The 21,828-nt window shown below is 45.0% G+C and overlaps 2 non-coding genes across 2 annotated transcripts; both read left to right on the top strand.

Annotated features, from left to right (window-relative positions):
* The first annotated feature begins 1,406 nt into the window (after nt 1–1,406).
* On the top strand, nt 1,407–1,564 carry LOC138490653 (U1 spliceosomal RNA). Its single transcript, XR_011275583.1, has one exon. It is a non-coding gene; the product is annotated as a U1 spliceosomal RNA (small nuclear RNA).
* An 881-nt stretch (nt 1,565–2,445) lies between these two features.
* Nucleotides 2,446–2,610, top strand: LOC138490628 (U1 spliceosomal RNA). Its single transcript, XR_011275564.1, has one exon. It is a non-coding gene; the product is annotated as a U1 spliceosomal RNA (small nuclear RNA).
* Nucleotides 2,611–21,828: the final 19,218 nt, after the last annotated feature.

Raw genomic sequence — 21,828 nt, 5'->3', positions numbered from 1 at the left:
ATGGTGCTTTCGAGCTAAACATTTTCCAAGTCCATCTGAAGTACTCTATCAGAAATAGAAGGGGACTCACAGTACTCCTGGGGCAAACAAGTATGTTTCAGGTGAATCGTCCTATATGAAAAGGACATCAAATCCTTTGAGTCTTTGTGTAGGGGTATTGATAAAAATGCATTTTTCAAATCGATAACAGTAAAATACTTGACTGTTGACGGGATATTGCACAATATTGTCGCAGGGTTTGGAATTAAAGGAAAGTCTGCTTCGACTATATGGTTCAGAGGGTGAAGGTCTCCATGACCCCCCTTTTAATTTTTTGATAGGGTAGACAGCCGTGTTGCATAGAGAATCTGGTGGTACTAGAATGCCTTGTTTCATTAGGGTGGATATAGTTTCAAATATTCCCTCATCAGCTTCTCTGAACATCAGATACTGCTTTGCATGTGGCAAAATAGCTCCTGGTTTAAGCTTCATGTTCATTGCTCCCACTCCGTTCAGTAGGTCCACGTCATATGTACTTGTAGTCCATAAAATACTTGGCACCTTTTCCATGTCTTCCTGAAAAAATTGCGGTTTTGGTTTTAACAGTGCCATTCTCTGTGGTACCTCTATGTTCTCAACTTTATTCTTTATAAAGAATACTAACTCATCATCTGAATAGGCATCCCATAACAGTTCTTTATCTGTCAAGTCTGTCCATCTATATCCTTCGTTGAGGGCTATCACTGTTCTCCACCCCCTTCCCTCATCATCTGTCCCATGAAACATCACCCTTTCCTCTCTTACCACTGCTGTTTCTAATTCCAGAGGAATAACTTGCCCTTCCTCATCATCTATAGGAATTTCTGGCCTGAACAAAAATGTATCAGGCATCCTTATATTTTACCTGCCAATTTAGGTAACCATGATAATAAAACGGTCACTCGATATAATAACACTTCTTCGTCTAGAGCAGGGTTGTCCAACATTCGGCCTGCGGCCCACAATGTGGCCCTCCAAGCCATTTTATGTGACCCGCGAGGCACAGGAGCACAGACAAAAGATTAGGGTTATATTTGTTGTTACACGGCCGAAAAGAAAAAACAATGTGGACCCGGTAGATTTATTTATTTATGCAATGTTTGTAGGGGACCTGTATCTGACAAACATTGCATAAATAAATAAATTAACCGGGTCGTGGCTGAGGACCGGGTCGTGGCATAGGACTGTAACTGCCTCTGATGACCCCTCACTAGCGGTCACCAGAGACAGTTACAGTCCTCAGCCACGACACAGTTAATTTATTTATTTAAGAAATGTTTGTCGGATATGTGGACCCGGCAGATTTATTTATTTACGCAATGTTTGTCGAGTACCTGTACCTGACAAACATTGCATAAATAAATACATTCCCCGGGTCGTGGCTGAGGACCGTGTCGTGGCAGAGGACTGTAACTGCCTCTGGATCACCCACGCTGAGGCTCGTCCATTGCACATCGGGTTTGCTGACCCCTGTGATGTCCCCAAATACGGGATACTCAACTGCATTATTTCTGGTAGTGGGGGACTGCATTTGTGCTTTCCCCAGATTTATTGGTGAAAGAAAGAAAAAGTCACAAGTGCGAGTCAGGTTGTTGCACACAGAGCCCCTGGTCTTGTAGCAGAGTTTCTTTTGCTGCGGTCAAGAGGGCCAGGTCTGAGCAGCTCAGGGCTTCACAGCCCTGATGTATTGGTGAAAGAAAGAAAAAGTCACACGTGTGAGTAGGTTGGTTGCGCACCGAGCCCCTGGTCTTGCAGCAGAATTGTGCTGCCGTCAACAGGGCCAGCATTCACTGGAGGGGTGAAGTGCACAGGCGCCTAACCCCAGACTTGAGCGTTCCATGATATCAGGCGCCCCTGTTGTTCTTGAAGCCACCCTGCCCTGACTCTGTTTTCTCTCCCAGGCCCTCAACCTTAAGAAGGCCCAGCCACTTTGTGAGGGTGAGAGAGGGGGGGAGGGGCTGGCTACTAGCTGCCGCCTCCAGCCTTGTCTGAACACCGATCAGGCACGGTCGGGCCTTGCCTTCATGGCGTTGCTGTGTCCTGCTGGGGGGCACCCAACCTGAAACACTCTTGTTAGGTGGGGTGACCTGTCGGCTCAGGAGGGCCATGGACCTGCCTGGGGCTGACAGGCCAGTGGGCACACTGCACCAGGCCTGCTCACATTCCGACTGGGCCTACTGGCAGGCGGCCAGGCCCAAATTTATGCACATCTCGGGTGGAGCAGGGCCTGATGAAAGGAACTGTGCTACAATATGCCTCTTCTGCTGGGCTCTGCCTGCCAGAGTATCCCCCTACATGTGGGACACGCAGCTCTGCAGACGCTCAGGGCTTCCGGGAGGGCTGAGACTGGCTCAGTGCCTGCCTTCTCACCCTCTCTGAGCAGGGCTTCCAGAACGGGCCCAACCCCTGCCCTCTTGCTTTCAACTAAGACTTAGTGGCAGGGGAGAATCTGTGATCAGAAAGGCAGATCTCCCAGGGTTAGGCTTATCGATTGCACATCAGATTTGCTGACCCCTGCGATGTGCCCAAATGCGGGATACACAACTGCATTATTTCTGGTAGTGGGAGACTGCGTTTCCGCGCTTTCGCCCGATTTATTGGTGAAAGAAAGAAAAATTTAAATGTGTGAGTCAGGGTGTTTGCACACAGAGCCCCTGGTCTTGTAGCAGAGTTTCTTTTGCTGCAGTCAAGAGGGCCAGCCCTGAGCAGCAGCTCAAGTGTCCACAGCCCTGCTGTATTGGTGAAAGAAAGAAAAAGTCACGTGTGTGAGTAGGTTGTTTGCGCACAGAGCCCCTGGTCTTGTAGCAGGGTTTCTTTTGCTGCAGTCATGAGGGCCAGCCCTGAGCAGCTCGGGCACCCACAGGCCACATTTATTGGTGAAAGAAAGAAAAGGTAAAGTGTGCACTGGGCCTGCTAGGTTGGTTGCACACAGAGCCCCTGGTCTTTTGGCAGAATTTATTTTGCTGCAGCCTCCTGTTACTCCCCTCTTTTGGCCTCCTCCTCCTTCTGTTCCTCAACTCCTCTTTTCACCTCCCATTTTGCCCCCACTTTCTCCTCCTCTTCTCTTCCTATCTGCTCCACGTCACAGCCTCCATCCTCATCTCCGCTACCAGCTTCTCCTTTCTTCAGGAAAACGAAGCTGTCAGCAAGGCCAAGTGTCACAAGTGCCAAGTGCTGCACGGAAAACAATTGCTGTGTTAGTAGAATTATTGGACTTCTTCTTAACTGTGCTGAATGCTTTTCAAAGACTTAATAATATGTACGAGACAGGCGAATTGGCAATCGTGCCCCCATCGTATTTGGAGCCAATTATCCCAGATGTAGTATAAAACCCACTGTGGCCACTATTTTGGCTTTTGTTTACTTTTGTTTCTCGTTTGATTGCATGGTTTAACCTGTTCAGGAAAGGTTATCAACAAGTTACTAATCATGCAATAAAAAAATGTTCTGCATACTTTAAGATTGTGCTCACATTGCGTTTCTTCAATTAGGTTCACCTTTGGGTGATCGCTTTTCCACATTTTATTGATTGAATTGAATTATGCTTCTTTCATTACCACAGAAGTAATGTGTATTACAGAGGTAAGCTGCCATATGTATTGGGCACACTGCACATGCTCAGGCAGCATCAATCATGCTTTGTACAGGACAATGCTGGCCTAAATTGGCAACAGCCAGCATAGACATGTTGCTATAGAGGCATATTTTGGGCACAACCAGCATGACAATGTGTTACATCAGTGACAGTGCTGTCTTGCACTGTAGACACATTGATCAGCAACATGTGTTGTGATATAAAATGTTCTTGTCTGCTATTAGTGACATGGAATTTTCATGTTCCCCTTTAGAACTGATTGTAAACGTATGGCTTTTTGGTAACTATTTCTGCTGTAAAATCCACCATTTCAACCCCATATTTGAAAAGAAATTCTTGGGGGGGAGCCAACCCAAACCCTCCCTACATCCTTATAGCTCCCTCGCTATGCTCCGTTGCCCCCACTATTTCAGAAAATTAGGAACACATACACACTGGAAGAAATCACAAGCAACTAACCTTTGATCGCTGACACCAAAAGCTATCTTTTGGACTGCATGGCTATCACTGCCCATGATGCTAGAGTGTCAAAGGTCACACACTATCGCTTTTTAATATACTGCTTTGGGTGAGGTTGTTGACCTTTGGCTCACCAGCCCACAGCGTGACTAAAAGTTAATTCTTCGTCCCCATATTCAAAAAGGTTGGATAAGCCTGGACTCCCCGTTAGGCTTTCTTTCCTGTAAAGGCTAATATAAATTCCCTCACATTTAAACAATGTATCCCCGGGGTTAAACACACTATGCCTTTGTCAGTAAAAGATATTTTCATGTTAAGCTTTGTCATTAAATCACGTCCTTGTATATTCACCAGTGTCCGTTTAGAGTATAGTAATGGCATATGCATGTTGTGTTTCCATATAGAAATGGGTAAGTTGTCTGTAAATGGAACTAAATTAATCACTCGAAAAAATCCTGGAGCATTCATGGCAATTCCTGACAATGGATATTTTACATCACGGACAAAAAAACGAGTTGCTCTAGTGTCTACAAGAAATGAGAATATCTTGCCTCCTATTGTCACCTTGACCCTTCCCTTGGTTCCTCTTGGGGGCCTGTTGTTACAGAGAGCACTGAACACATCAGGTCGTCCTGTGGGCTATTCTATTGTGGGTATACATTCATCCCCGTCCCTGTGAAAGGATTCCCTCCCACCACAGTCACACTCCCTAATTTGGGTTTTGCTGCTTATGTGGCTCCTGTGTCAATTTTCCATTGGGATGTGCCTGCATTTGTGTTTGGTGTTGTTGCCCCTGTAATGACTGTGTCTGCATTGGTGCTGCTTGAAATTGCTGGAATTGTTGCGATTGTGTCTGTATTGGCACTTGCTGATCCTGCATAATATCCTTGTGAGTCTGTATTGTATTGTGGAGCCTATCCTGTCCCCCCTCTTGAAGATTGCCAATTCTGTTGTTGCATGCCTCCTCTGCTTCTACATGCTCTAGTCATATGTCCTGTTTTCCACAATTCCAACATGGTAATGGTGTCTGCCATTGGGTCCCCCCTTCCTTGAGGGTTTTGAAATCCTCCTCATCCTCCTCCTCAAGTCCCATTCCTTCTGACTCTTGGCATATAATTATACCCATTCTGATCTTGGGCATTGGCATATTGTTTTGCTGTGGTAACTGCACTACTTGTGCCGTGCTTCCTTCATTACTTGTCAACACTTCTCCCTCTGTGGGGAACTTTGATCATTTCTTCTGCACCAAATTTGCCTCTTCTTGCTTACTACCCTCAGCTTTCTTCTTATCTTTCTCTTTTAGCATTCTGCAATAATGCATGATTGCCATTTGTATCTCTGGCCATGGGTTTGCTTCCATTCTCACCTGTTTCTTTAACTGCCTCTGTATTGGTTCTGGCAGTCCTTGACATAATATGTGGTAGAATAACACTACCATTGTATCCCACGTTTCATGTGTCTCCGAAACTCCATCTATGCTGAATATCCTGAAGAAAAGCAATGGGGTCTTCATCCTCCCTCATTTTCCTAGTCATTATCGCCCCAATAGCCAATGCATCAGAATATTGTACTGTAAGCACTCACCATATGTCTGCTCTACAATTATAGAATGGCCCTCCATCTGGCAGTGTGTTTTACGCAATTACTTTTGGATACCCTGCTCTTCTTCAAATGTCATCAGCTCTCTCCCCCAGGATAGCTGATAATAGGCCTTTTATGTTGCCTATAGCTAAAGTCATTCCTGACACCCTTTTCTATAATTCCTTTATCCATTTTCCCGCACTGAGAGTCAAACTCGGCAGTGTGCATTTTACATTTTCCTTATTCATCTGTGGATATAGAATAGATTGTGGTCAACCGCCTCCTTTCTCTAATAGTGGGAACTGTGAAAATCCTTGTCCTTGCTCATACCTACCCACACTCCTTGTTCTCCAGACAGCATTCTCATTGCCTGCTTGTTTTCTCCTTGGCAATGCCCTCAATCTGCGCACATAGTGAGGGGATGCATCCCCTGTACATATGGTCGTACCTGTGGTTGATCAGTACATGGCATTGGTTCTGGTGTTCATCTTTTAGGGTCATCTAGAGCTAACCATTGTACCCCTTTATCTGCACCTGATTCTCTTGAAAAAACATATGCACCTTCTTCTCGCACTGCCTTATTTTGTTTCCATTCCTCATCTGACATTATTACGCCACAACTCGTATGACTATTGTCCTCTTCCGCGTCACCAAGATCTAACCTATTTAAAGATAATGTTCTACGTTTGTCTGGTCTGACGTCATATAAGCTTTCTGCTATTTCTATAAGATAGGCTCATTGGTCAACCTCTTCGGTTTTACATCCTTTATCCGTCATTTATCTATATAATTTCCCCATCCTTGTCCCTATCGTGTCTGTGTCTTCTTCTCTCCATGTGGGTATGTCTAATAATCCTTGGAACCCTCCACGGGAGTGTTGTGACCATCTCTCTTCTTTGGTTCATTCTTGCATTTCTACGGCACAAACATTAAATCTCATAATTTACTTGTGCTGGCCTGGTGAATAAAAATGACCAATGTTTAGCTTTTAACACTGAAATGTTCAGCATATACTGTAAAAAACAATGGATTTTTAAATGAGCCATCACTTATAAATTGCCCCACTTGAAAGGCTGTCAACACAAAGAATGAGGGGCGCAGGTTTTAGGACTCCAGAGCATCTCACAGGCTGGGTTTGGAATATGCATTCCATTGTTTGCATATTCCAAAGGCATAGTGTCCAGTCGCACATCGCAGAGCAGCTCTCACTGGCACAGCAGGCTGCTTAATCTGTTGTCTGGCAGCTTTTCAGGCTGTGGATGTGCTCCCCCCTGGGCATGAGGCTGCGGCACTCCAGAGGGGAGTGCCCCACAGTTAGAATACCGCTGCCAAAGGCACAAATCTGTAGGTTGTCCACAAGAACAAAATCCTGCAAAATCCCTTTGCGTCCAGGTAAGTGCACCCACATATGTGAGGTACCGTTTTCGTCGGGACACCGGGGGAATGCGGGAAGGTAGGACATGTGTTGTTGGTGCCGTGTTTCGGTGGATTGGTAGGGGGAAATGTTGGAAAATTGTGGGGGTTTTCGCCAAATTTCGGACTTTGACAGGGATTGCGAGTGATAGATTCTGGGGCAATTCACGCAAGTCAGACCTCTGTGTATTGCCACGGATGTCTTCTTTTCGAAATGCATGGGGATTCCTGTTTTCCTTGGTGGCTTTGACAACCTAGGCCCAAAGCTGTAGGTTGTCCACAAGAGCAAAATCCAGCAATATCTGCTCTGCGGAAAGACTTGGGGTTACCAGTGGTTTATCCTTTTCCCTTTGCGCCCATCTAAGTACCATTTTTGTCGGGACACCTGTGGGAACGTGGGAATGTAGGATATGTGTTGTTGGCAGTGTGTTTCGATGTGTTGGCAGGGGAAAATGTCAGAAAATTGTGTTTTTTTGGCCAAATTTCGGAATTTGCTGGAGATTGTGGGTCATAAATTCTGGCCGATTCACGCAGTCAGACCTCTGTGGATTTCCACGGGTGTCTTATCTTTGGACAAGCATTGGGTTCCCTGTTTTCCTTGGTGGCTTCGACACACTAGGCCCAAATCAATAGGTTGTCCACAAGAGCAAAATCCCTCAAAATCTGCTCTGCCGAAAGACTTGGGGTTGCCAATGGTTTAGCCTTTTCTTTTTGTGCCCAGGTAGTTGCACCAACACATGTGAGGTACCGTTTTCATTGGGACACCTGTGGAAATGCGGGAAGGTAGGACATTTGTTGTTGACGGCATGTTTCGGTGAGTTGGCAGAGGGAAATGTCTGAAGATTGTGTATTTTTCACAAAATTTCGTACTTTGCCCGGGATTGTGGGTAATACATTCTGGGGCGATTCGCACATGTCACACCTCTGTGGATTCCCATGGATGTCTTCTATACGGAAATGCATGGGGTTCCCTGTTTTTCTTGGTGGCTGTCACACTCCAGGCCCAAATCTGAAGGATTTCCACAACAGCAAAATCTGCTCTGCCGAAAGAGTTGGGGTTACCAGTGGTTTAGCCTTTTCCCTTTGCACCCAGGTAGGTGCACCCCCACATGGGAGGTACTGTTTTCACTGGGGCACCTATGGGAATGCGGGAAGATAGGACATGTGTTGTTGCCAGCGTGTTTCGGTGGGTTGGCGGTGGGAAATGTCTGAAAATTGTGGGGTTTTTTGCCAAATTTCGGACTTTGCCAGGGATTGTGGGTAATAAATTCTGGACCGATTCACGCAAGTCAGACCTCTGTGGATTCCCATGGATGTCTTCTTTTCAGAAATGCATGCAGTTCCTTGTTTTCCTTGGTGGCTGCGACACCCCAGGCCCAGATCTGTAGGTTGTCCACAAGTGCAAATTCCCGCAAAATCTGCTCTGCTGAAAGACTCGGGGTTACCAGTGGTTTAGCCTTTTCCCTTTGCGCCCAAGTAGGTGCATCCACACACGTGAGGGACCGTTGTCGTCAGGACTCCTATAGGAACATGGGAAGCTAGCACATTTGTTGTGTTCGCTTGGTTTTCATAACGTTTTTATACATTTGCTGCTGCACTTTGTCACACAACGCTTTCATTTCCCAAATGTGACCTACATTTAGTCGCTGTTTTAGGCACTATACGCTTTTGAAACCTGCACAAGTTCACTACCATTCAAAAGGTCTGCCTGTGCTCTTTCGAAATAATCTATGCTTGTCATTCCTCATCACATTTGTTTTCCTTATTTACACATGCTAAATGCGTCTGTTTGGGCCATAAGCATAATAACCCTGTGTACCATGGCTCAGTTTATGGCTTGTGGTATTGCTTGTTTTGTGAAACATTATGATAAATGTGTGATTTCCTAACTGGAAGAGTGGGGGGAATGTAGCGGAGCATTGCTTTTCTCAAAATTCACAGAAGCCATTGCCTTACCGGGCCAACCATGTCCATCACATACTTTTTTTATTGTCATTTTTCCAATTTTCCACCAATCTATGGACATTTTCCATACATAGTTGTTGCCTGACCTGCACAAATCACCCCTTCCTAAACTTGGAAATGTGTCTACTGTTCAGAAATGTATACCTTTCTGTCTTCCAATTCAGCTTTCCTACCCTTCCCTTCCATTCCGTCCATGCATGTCCTATTGAAAAAAGGGCAAAATCGCCTACCTCTCACAAAATGGGTGATAACCATATAAAATATGTTTTTTTTGGTTTCCACTTAACCTGTCTTGAAAGCCTGGAAAATGGCAAATTCAGCACAGCATACCATTTGTTCCTAGCTCTTACAAGGAACAAAACACAAGGTTCTTAGTACATAATTTTATTGGCATTTTCTGAAAACTCCCCAAATGATCTCCCTTTTTGGTTATTTTCCCTCACCCCCAACAGCAAATTAGGATATCGTTATGACCGCCTACATGTGAAAAGGGGCCAAATTTGCCCAAGATATCTCATGTAACAAAAAAGTTACCAGGGATTGAATGTCGACATACCAAAATCACCAAAAAAGGCCTTGGCACTGGGGGGGGGGGGACCTTGGCAGTTAGGAGGTTAAACTGTCTTCTTTATTTATATTTTGGTTTCATCTGTTTCTAGCCATTAGATTGATGTCAATCCTTTGTCCAAAATAATTTAAGGAAAAAGAATTGTGTTTTATTTATTTATTTATGTAACCATTTCTTATTATTTGTAGTTCATTTTAAACATGTTATCCTTTATATAAATATATTATATCCCTTACATATGTGCACTTTCAATATGTATATTTATTCCCCTTACATACCATCATAGTAAATGTAACTCTTCTCTTTTTGTTACTCCCTCTGGGAAGTTGACACACGCTCTTCTAATTGGCTCTGCCTTTAGGAATCATTAATGCTCTGATATGACTTTTCCGTCTCTCTTGAGCTTGTGAATTTGAGGTATTCTTATCTCTCTTCCTTTTATGATCCCCAACAATCCAGTTACTCTTTATGTCACTTATATATACAACATAGCACAATTACAGTCCCTCCCTGCTATGTTTTTATTTATTTATTTATCCGTGTATTCATTTATTTATATTTTTAAAGCACACTACAGCCCATAGGCATCGAGGCGCTGTTGCTGAGATTATGTCTTAGTTACAAGTAGGGGGCTTTTCTGCAATGGTCTACTTAAATCCGTTGCTCGGCTCAAGTCCCTCAGCATCAACTCTCCCTCAATCAAACCAGTTCACTTTTCATCCGTGGAGCACCTGTGGGGACCAGACAGGAAATTCGTCAAAGGAGGCCCTGTCGACAGTATGTTGATCACATGATTCTTTGTGTGCTGCTCTCTGCACGAAACTCTGGGATCGTCTGGCTCGTGGCGGGAGCCCTCAATCTTCTGGGAGTCTAGGTCTTTGCTCTAGGTTGATTTGAGCTGACTCATCCGCATTGCACTGCTCTAGCATCGTCAAGTGTCTTCGTGCTAGATGGAATTAACAATAAAATGTCTCAGACCAAATGACCGGACAGACTCAAAGAAGATGGTAAAATACTGCTTTATCTCAATGAAGGAAAGCTGGGTGCATCATCATACATCAAATTGATTCAGGCAGGATCACACTGTCTTTTAATTATACTTATTTTATATAATGCGAGATGCTTCCTCTATGATGTAATCCTACGTGGCAGGTTACAAAAACCTATCGAGGGGTGGGATTGGATTAGGGGAACATGTCTACATATAGAATGCATGAATATTAGTCTACCATTGGAAGTCCCTTGTCTGTAGGACACACCCTGAGCAGCTTCTAAATACATATATTCGCGCTCTGAAGCACTTGTGTATGAGCGCGATAGAAATAAAATATCAATATCAATATAACACTGATTACAGCAGAGAATATGGCAGCAGGATAACACTTGCAGCAGTGTATGCAAAAGTGCATAGTACGCTTTTCTGATTGGTGACAGCCCAAATACAACCTTGGACATTTGGATCGCTAGCAGCACATACATAGAAACTAAACCCAGTTGATTTGAGATACATCAGCTCTCCCCTTGTTTTACCAATTAGTCCATCCTCTCTCATCGGTAGGCCTCATGCCAGTGTCCTCTGTTTGAAGGCTGACCTTGCCAGTCAGCACTGTCTCGGAACATTCAAGAGAGTGCAAGTACACCATTATCTTGGCTTCAAGCCTAATGAATAGCCCTGGTTTGCAAGGTCTTCGTCATGTGTTACAAGACCACAAATGTGTCTATCTCGACAGCGTCTTCAACAATATTTGATTCAATTATACTGGCTGCAGCTGCTCCTTTTGACATTTAGAGACTTGCTCACTCTATCCAATATAATCTTTGTGCAATTTGAATTGCCCAATACTCATCTAATCTTGAGAAATATGTCCTTGGCACATGGTCTGCTCCTTGGACTCCCTTCGTACTTTGCCTTCATCTCTCTAAATAGCATCCTTGGTCCTAGACCAATGTACTCCTCTATTTTGCAAGGGAAAAACAACTTCTTCTTCATCTTTTCACTTTAAGATCCTGGGCTCGTATTTTGAGGTAGCTGGGTTGATTGACATATGCCGTCGTCCATCTTCTTCTAATGGTCGCCTTAAAAGGTGAATATATGTTCTTTCTACCTTGCGTTTCAACATATTTACATCTATTGACCAGCGAGTCACTTTATTCTTCTCTATGTTCATAATTACTGTATCGTGGTGTACATGTTTCGCTTAGTACTTTGGTTATGTTGTCCTATGATTTCTGCATAGGTTCTTACATCTTCTTTATGACATTCTTTCGCTGTCATCAAACTTTGTTTTAATGTACATCCATTCTATTCATGGCTGATCTTCGACAGCTCGGCAAAGAGCATCATTCTTGGTAACTTTCCTCCATTATGTCAGCTTGTGGGTACACTCTAAAAGGTTGCCTGAGTGCAAATCGTCTCCCATATACTCGACGTGCTATGGGAATATTGCAAGGATTCATGAATGGGTTCCCAATTGTGGCTCTTCGTCTGTCATTTCAATAAGACAGTTCTAAGGGGGCGGAGACCAGTGAGAAGGTGCCCACCTGCTCCTCTACAGTGGCTATGAAAAAGAATGGAAATTGAGGATTTGTGTAGACCTGAGAGATCTAAATGAGAGTATTCTGGTTGACAATGTTCCCCTACCCATAATTTCATAGATGTTAAATTGGCCAATTGCCCTTCTTGATAGGACCGGTAAAATATTTGCCACAGTGATTTTAAAATATATACAAGAGTGGACAGATTAACATAATATTATCCACACCATCCAGTCGGGGTTCCAAAAGGGCAGGGGCACTGTGGATTAGAGTTTTCGCCTGTTCATGATAATGCAAATATATACCGTACTGAGGAAAGCAAAATGTGTATGCTATCTTCGTCGATCTCAAGACGGCTTTTGACAGTTTCCTGCACCACATACTTTGGCAGCTTTTGCAGGGTTGGAAGATGCCAGCCAACCTCATGTAATCTGTTCAATTGCTCAATGGTGGCAATACAGCTGTGGTTCGTTATGGGCTGGCATGGGAGGTGATGCCCTTGTTTGATGTGATCAAAGGGGTGAGGCAGGGGTGCGTCCTCGTCCCTCTTTTGTTCAGTATCTTTATTGGAAAGTTATCACCACCCTTCTTGAGGAGTGTCAGGGTCCACCCAAATTGGGTACTCAGAGATATCTGACACTCTTCTTCACGGATGACACTGTGTTACTAGAAACAACATTATAGGGAATGTAGACAACACTGGACTCGTTTGTGAGGAATTGCGGGGAACTTAAGCTCACACTGAACATAGGTCAAATGAAGTTCATGGTGTTTAATGCCTTACTCTTGAGCAGGTTACATTTTACGAATACCTCGAGGGTGAGTTAATGAGAAGGCTCCTGGACCACACATGTTACAAAAGCATGTATCAACCTGGGAAAATATAGTGGTGGAGTCAGGTTGTTCTTCAATAAGCCTGTAGAAGAGGGATTTCCCCCACACCAAATGTGTATAGGAAGCAAGCATTAATGTCCACTTCTTAAGGAGCAGAAATCTGGGGCTTTGCTAATGTCTCAGAGCTAGACAAAGTCAAACATAGATTTGTGGAAAGCATTATCATGCTTGCTTAAGGGTATACAAATGTTCTCATACACATGGAGGTAGACGTGTGCCCTATAAGTTCACTCCCGCCCCCAAAAAATCCTTCAATCACCCACCCTAACCCCACAATTCCCAGATCGCACCCACCCAACAAGTCTCATGCAGCCCATCAGGCACAGGCTCCTCACTGCCCCCCTGCAGAGGACCACACTCCAGTGCCATCTCCGTCCCCCACACACTGATCACCCCCACACCTAAACCAAGCCCATCCCACTCAGGACCAGCATCAGCAAGAAGCTGCACCCACATAGAGCAAAGCACAAACACCTCACCCAAGCTGATTATGATACACTTCCCTCGCCAAAATCCCCAACATCTCTCAGCCATCACCAAAAGTCACATGTATCCCCCCATTCACCACAACAGCCCACACAAGAGGCACTTAACCCACCATGTTGGACAAACAACCTCCACAATGCCTCACAAGAGAACCCCACTCCCAAACCCATGGGCTCCACCACCCAATTACACGTCCAAATACTGAACAATAGGCTTAGCACAAGAACTACCAGAGATACCCCCTCCCACCTCCCAGCGCCCATGGCAAAGAGAAATGGGAACTTCAGTGTAAGGTCCTGCGCCAGCCACTCAACCCCCAAATTGCATAACCAGTATACTGAGAAACCTACAATCAGCCACAACAATCCAGTCAGCCACAACCCCAGGCGCCATCCCCTCCCCAATGTTTCCCTTTCTAACTCAAGCAATAAAGAGATCACCAACTTCTCTGGCAATCACCAACGGAGAAACAACCTAATCACTAGCCCAAAGATACAACCAGCACCCTCAAGCCTTCCCACACCCACACCCAAACCCACGCCAGAACTGCAACAATACCCCACATTACACAGACCCCTCATCAACGCCAGGTCCCTGTCCGCTCATGCACTGGACATCAACGACCTAATAATCACCTTGAACTTAGACCTATTGGCCATCACTGAAACGTGGCTTCACCAACCCTCCAGCCCGGCACTGTCCTTAGCACTTCCCGAAGGTTATACTATCCTCAGATGCAATAGAACAGACTCTCAATGTGGTGGGGTAGCCTCCATCCACAGAGACTCCCTCTGGATAAGACACAGCAGTTCCTCTACAGAAGGTCATTATGAACGGTTATCAGTTAAACTCATGACCACACCTACACATGCCATCACCATGCATATCACATACCTCCAACCCGCCCCTTCTCCCACCTTCGAGGACAACCTCATCCACATCATAGGGGAAAACATTAAACCCAAAACTAGAGTGATACTAGTAGGAGACCTCAACCTAGGCCTCCATGACACGTCAGACTACACAGCAACAAGTGTTGCCAATGCCCTCTCAGATCTAGGATTCAAGCACTGTGTCACATCCCCCACACATATCAAAGGAAGAACCCTAGACTGGATAGCTGACTTGAATAGCCAAATCACCCTCAACTCAAACAATCCCTGCCTGTGGTCGGACCACCACGTCCTTGCCTTTACATTCCCCTCACTCAAACAAGCTCCACCGGCCCGGCCATCACTGCCTCCCACCTAGCCCCGAAGCTCTAAAGAAATCTCCAAAGAATCTATCTCCCCCTATCTCGCGCCCCTGGCTCTGGAAAACCTAGCCATAAATTACCCTAAAAAACGAACAGTGATCTACAGGAGCACCTTAACCAAGGCCATAGACTCAGTAGCCCCACTTCTTCCCAGAAAAACAAAACCCACACACCATGGTAACCCCTGGTTCACCTCCGAACTCCAAGAACTTCCCTCTCAGAAAAGACAAGCAGAAGCTATCTGGAAAAAAAAAACCTGCAGAACACTCTAAACTGGCCTTCAACAAGATTGCTAAAGAACACAAAAGAGCCATCACTATAGCCAAAGCAACAATCCATAATGCCAGAATAGCCAAAGTGAATTCCAATTAGCAAGAACTATTCAGAATACTTGTGAGAACGTGAGAACCCTGCATCACAACCCTCCCCAATCAACAAAGATGAAACAATGTGCACGAACATACAGAATACTATGCATGCCAAAATCTGCCTACTACAGAAAGAAATCGAAGACAAACAAACTAAGACTAGTCCCATCAACCCTCCCAGCATTTCTCACACAAGAACCCACCTTTGGCTTTAGAGACGTCGCAGAGCAGGAAACAGCCAATATCCTCAAAAGCCTGAGGCCAACCAAATGCAAAGGAGACATATGCCCAGCATCAATCATAAAAGACTGCTCACCATCCGTAGTCCCCTTTATCACAAATGTCATCGATTCATCCTTCACCACGAACCTTGTACCAACTGAACTTAAAGAATCATGGGTCCTCCCTCTGCTGAAAAAACCCTCACTAGACCCGACACTGCCCAATAATTGTCACTGCATCACCACAGTGCCCTTCCTGCTAAAGATCCTAGACCAAGCAGCCTACAACCAGATCCAACATTACCTAGAATCCAATCACATCCTAGGGATTCGACAATCAGGTTTCCGTCCTAGCCATGGCACCAAAACTGCACTACTTGACCTTAAGATCCAAATGGACTCCTTCAAGGATGAAGGCAAACCAGCACTCTTTCCTCCTTCTAATAGACCTGTTGACCACGTTCAACCTAGTACACCACAAAACGCTATGCCATCACCTCACGGCCATAGCCAACCTCTCTAAAGAAGTCTCACTATGGATTGCCCCTTTCCTAGAAGGAAGGACCATGAGACTCTTTTCTGACACAGACAGCTCCTCGCCCATTGCCATCCCATGTGGTGTCCCCCAAGGTTCATGTGTTTCCCCATCCCTCTACAACATATTCACTAAACACCTGTTTAACCTCCTAGACAACCTTGGCATATCCTACACAAATTACGCTGATGATACCCAAATCCTTCTTCCCCTGAAAGGCTCCTACGACACAGGCTCACTTATGCTGAACAGAGTATATTCGACAATCCAGTCCTGGATGTAAACTAACTACTTGTGTCTAAACGACAACAAGACAAAATTACTACTGGTAGGCTTCCCCGCAGTGCTAAAGAAACTCAGCCCGCAATTCACCTCCTTCCTGATAGATGGAATTCAGATCCCTGTCTCAGACGCTATAAAAACCCTAGGCGTTTACCTAGATGCCTCCCTATCCCTCAACCAAAAAGTGAGTGCTATTGCCTCATCATTATCATTATCATTATCAGCAGCTATACAGCAAAACGAATCAACGCAGCAAGACAAGTCCTCACCACAGACAGTTGCATGATCATTGCCAGAGCAACCACAGGGGTGAGGTTAGATTACTGCCACCTACTATTTGCGGGCATATCCAAAAGGAACTTAAACTGCAAGTAATACAGAATAATGCTCTCAGAGCAGCACTGAACATCCCAAAAAAGGACCACATTACAGCCACCAGAAAAAGGGTTCACTGGCTAAAGAAAGGATTATCTTCAAGACTCTCTCTATCACCCACAAATGTCTGAGCAAGACTGCCCCAGTACCTGTCCCAGATAATTGAAAGAACAAAACCCAACAGACCAATAACATCCCTCCATGCCCACAAACTAGTCACACCAAGAGTGAAAAGAGTCCAAGAAGCGGGAATAAACTTCCCAGCAGTCGCAGTTAACCACTGGAACTTCTTCCCAGCAGATCTAAGAGCTGAGACCTCATACTAGGCCTTCCAAAAAGTCCTGAAAACTTGGCTGTTTGCCTAAACCTCTACCTACCAGGATATTCTGCTGTATAAATGTACTTAACTCCCTCCGCCAAACTGTATGTCTTCTCCCAACTGATTACCGATGTACCCCCTGTTATGAATCAAGCTTATGTTTAAATGTAACTGGTCTGCAACGGCGCCCTGATGCCTGAGGGTTTAGGTGCTCTACAAATGAAAAAAAATAATAAAAATAAATAAGTATTGTGCTCCAAATGCAACCAGTATTGCATCGGCTGAGACTATGCTGTAGGCCTATCCTAGACCTATATCCTGTTGCTTGGATGTATCCGATTCATTTGAATGGGGGCAAGGGTTTGGTGTGGGTCAGGCATGTGGGGCAAACTCTGATAGAACTTAATGAACAGGTGCTGTGGACAGAGCCCATGAATATGAATACATCTGCAAACCTTAGAGTAAAGAAAGCAATAGCGGAGAATCATGATTATCACACTGCCATCAACTGAAGTTGCGCCCGAACTATCGACTTTGGCTTTGAAGGTTATTTTGATTGCATGTGCTCTGTATTACGCTTTCCGTATGGGGACATTGGGACTGGCCTCCTTTACAAAGGCTTGGAGTAGGGAAGGAACGGTGTCTTCTATGCACTTCCAGTATGGAAACGGCAAGCCATTTTGCATTCTTCTGTACAGGCCTTAGTACCTTGAGATCTCTGGATCTAGAGCCAACCCTTAGAGTGGCAGGAGCAATTACCGTTGCGGAAGCCTTGCTTTCTTTGGCCCACACGCGGGATCCATCTGTCGTCAGCAACCGGGCTTGGTTGCTGAGACTTGGATGTTAGTGGCGGCTTTGATTATCCAAAGGAGGCGCACTTCTGAATGTTTTTTTAATCCAGTAAATTGGTGTCATAAATTGGGGTCTTTTTATTATCTACCTAAATGCATGGCTGCACGCTTCTCTCCCTGTTTTCTGGTGTTCCCCCTCCTGTTTACACCCTTTGATTTGTGTTACTCTCTAATGCAGTGTATATTTATTGAATGTAACTGCTTTAGGAATTTTTAAAAGTGGTATTTTAGTTTTTAATTTAAAAATACTATATATTTAAACAACATATTTGTTGATTCTTGCATTTTTTGATTAGTAGCTTTGCGCTGAATACATAATATTAAAGAATAATTAAATAGATGTTAAATAGCATACAAGGAGTGGATGTATATTCGACACTAGACCTTTCGAGTGCCAACCATCAGATAGATTTGGTGGATAACTACAGAGATCTGACAGGATTCATAATGCCGCTTGAGATGTATCACTACTGATGGATGCCGTTGGGACTGGCCTCAGCGGCAGCAGTATTTCACAGAGCTATGACATCCATCTTGAAGGGATTCAGAGGGACTTTGGTGAATTGGGATGATATCATAATTTACTGAAAGGGGAGCAAGGAGCATGATTGTAGGTTGAGAATGGTATTGGAGAGGTTGCGAGGGAAGGGTTTTATAGTTGAAAAATGCTAATTTAGAGAAAAGGAAGTGGAGTATTTCGGACATTTAGTGAGTGGAAAGAGGTACAGATTGAAGGTGGGCCCCTGAGGCTATAAGGGATGCACCAGATCCCGCCAACACAGGCGAGTTGGGATTGTTTTTGGGACTGGCTGAACACTATAATAAGTTTGTTAAGAGTTTGGTGAGTTTGAGGTAGCCTATCACGTAATTATTTAAAGAAGAGAGCAGATTTGTTTGGAGTCACGAGTGCATGAAAGCGATCGGAACTCATTAAAGGAGGTATTTGTGGAACACTGGAACTTGGGGTATTTGACACAGGGAAGGAGACTAGGGTTGCGGTAGATGCCACTAGTGTTGGTTTGGGGGCAGTGATTTCACAGATTGTACACATATAGATCCGGAACGTAAATCGAAGCAAGATATTCTGTTATCGAGAGAGAGCTATTGGCTTGTGTGTGGCATGTGACTAGTTTCACAAATAGTTGTGGGGTAGTACATTTGTGATGTTATGTTATGTTAAGTTATTTTGCATTTATATAGCGCCTTATGTACCATTGGTATGATCTCAAGGCGCTGGTAAATTGAACGCCCTCGGGAACCGAAGTTCAAGTCAAGAGAGAGAGAGAGAGAGAGAGAGAGAGAGTGAGTGAGAGAGAGAGACATAAGGTGTGTGGGAGCACCAGATATGTGTGCAGCCGGTGTGGCATTCGTGTGATAACTGCTTCTTAGCGGTAGGTGTGGTGGTTGAGAGCTCAAGAGTATGTGTTTGTTCTGGCAGGTTGTTATCCAGACCGATTCTGGCTGCGTTAGGCCTGAGGAGAACGCCTAGGCCGCAGGGTGCGTAACCAGCTGTGTTTAGTTAGGATGATGGGCAGTATGAATCAAGTGATGGTATGAGAACAGCTATACCAAATGGTGTTATAGTATCGCTGTGTTCTAGTTGAGTGGCGGTGTAAAGAAGGGTGTAAGCGTGGAGATGTGATATGATGTTTTAACCTCCGTTCTATGCACTCCAACCGTTCTATGCTCTCCAACCGTTCTATGCACTTCGATCGTTTTATGCAACAGAACTTTACCCGTTTTATGCAATGGAACTTGACCCATTCCATACACCCTGTTTCACCCGTTCCATCCACATACGTCATCTGTTCATCCACTTACGTCTTCCGTTCATCAACTTACGTCTTCCATTCATCAACTTATGTCATTCGTCCCCACACTTCTTTTGTTTCATCCACTTCACCTGTTCTATCCACTCCGCCCGTTCCACCCCCACGATTTGTCCGTTCCATCCACATACTTCGCCCACTCCATCCACCTACTTCACCCGTTCCATCCATCCTTTTCCCCAGATTAATCCACATATTTCACCCATCCTTCCACATACTTCATCTGTCCCATCCATCCACTTCATCCGTTCCATCCACATACTTCACCCGTTCGTCCATCCTTTTCCCCGGGTTAATCCACATATTTCACCCATCCTTCCAGATACTTCATCTGTTCCATCCATCAACTTCATCCATTCCATCGACCCAAATCCCCCGTTGCATCCACATATTTGACCCATTCCATCCACATACTTGACCCGCTGCATCCATATACATGATCCGTTCCATCCACATACTTGACCCATTCCATCCACATACTTGACCCGCTGCATCCAGTTCATCTGTTCCACCCAGTTCATTCATTCCACCCAGTTCATCTGTTCCACTGTCATACTTCACCCGTTCCAACCCCATACTTTGTCCGTTCCAACCACATACTTCACTTGATCCATCCACTTCACCCGTTCTATCCAATATACTTCACCCATTCCATTCAACATACTTGACCCGTTCAGTCCACATACATCACCCGTTACTCCCAGATACATCACCCTTTCCTTCCTGATACATAACCCATTCCTTCCACCTATTTCATCCGTTCTATCCACATACATCTCCCGTTCTCTCCACACTCTACACTCGCTCCACACTCTACATCCTTTCTATTCAACATATTTGACCCGTTCCATTCATATACATCACCCGTTCGCTCCACACTCTACACCCGCTCCACACTCTACATCCGTTCCATTCAACACACTTGACCCATTCTATTCACACACTTCAGCCGTGCATCCACCTACTTCATCCGTTCCACCTACTTCAACCGTTCCATCTATATACTTCAGCTGTTCCATCCATGTACTTCACCCATTCCATCCACCCACTTGACCCGTTCCAACTACATACTTGATCTGTTCCCTCCACATACTTGGCCCGTTCCATCCACCAGCTTCACTTGTTCCATCCTCCCACATTCTCCGTTCGATCCACATGTTTCACCCGTTCCATCCACATATTTCACCTGTTCAATCCACATACTTCACCCCTTCTTCCACCCACTTCAACCGGTCCATCCACATCCTTTAATCTGTTCTTCTACCTACTTCATCCGTTCCACCCACTTCAACTCTTCCATCCACATATTTCACCCATCCATCCGCATACTTCACCCGTTCCATCCGCATACTTCACCCATCCCATCCGCATACTTCACCCGTCCCATCCGCATACTTCACCCGTTCCATCCACATACTTCACACGTTCCATCCGCATACTTCACCCATTCCATCCGCATACTTCACCTGTTCCATTCACATATTTCATCCGTGCAACCCACTTCAACCGTTCCATCCGCATACTTTACCTTTTCGATTCACATGCTTCACCTGTTCCATCTGCATTCTTCACTCTTCCTTCCACATACTTCAGCCGTCCTTCCACATACTTCAGCCGTTCCATCCAACCACACCACCCATTCCATCCACCCACTTCACCCGTTCCATCCACCCACTTCACCCGTTCCATCCACATACTTGACCCGTTCCATCCAGTTCATCCGTTCCACCCAGTTCATTCATTCCACCCAGTTTATCTGTTCCACTGTCATACTTCACCCGTTCCAACCCCATACTTTGTCCGTTCCAACCACATACTTCACTTGATCCATCCACTTCACCCATTCTATCCACATACTTCACCCATTCCATTCAACATACTTGACCCATTCCGTCCATATACATCACCCGTTCCTTCCAGATACATCACCCTTTCCTTCCTGATACATCACCTGTTCCTTCCACCTATTTCACCCGTTCCATCCACATACATCACCGGTTCCATCCACATTCATCACACGTTCCATTGATCCACTTCCCCCAATTCCATCCACCCATTTCGCCCGATCTATCCACATATTTCACCCTTTCATCCACATACTTCACCCGTTCTACCCAGTTCATACGTCCCACCCAGTTCATCTGTTCCACCCAGTTCATCCGTTCCACCCAGTTCATCCGTTCCACTGTCATACTTCACCCGTTCCAACCTCATGTATTTATTTATTTATTTATTTATTTATTCGGATTTTTGAAGCGCGCGATCAGCCCGAGGGCATC

Source organism: Ambystoma mexicanum, chromosome 9 (assembly GCF_040938575.1).
Source record: "Ambystoma mexicanum isolate Mex_15411 chromosome 9, UKY_AmexF1_1, whole genome shotgun sequence".
Classification (NCBI taxonomy): Eukaryota; Metazoa; Chordata; class Amphibia; order Caudata; family Ambystomatidae; genus Ambystoma; species Ambystoma mexicanum.
Note: the sequence above shows the minus strand (reverse complement) of the source record. Positions and strands in the feature narration are given on the sequence as shown.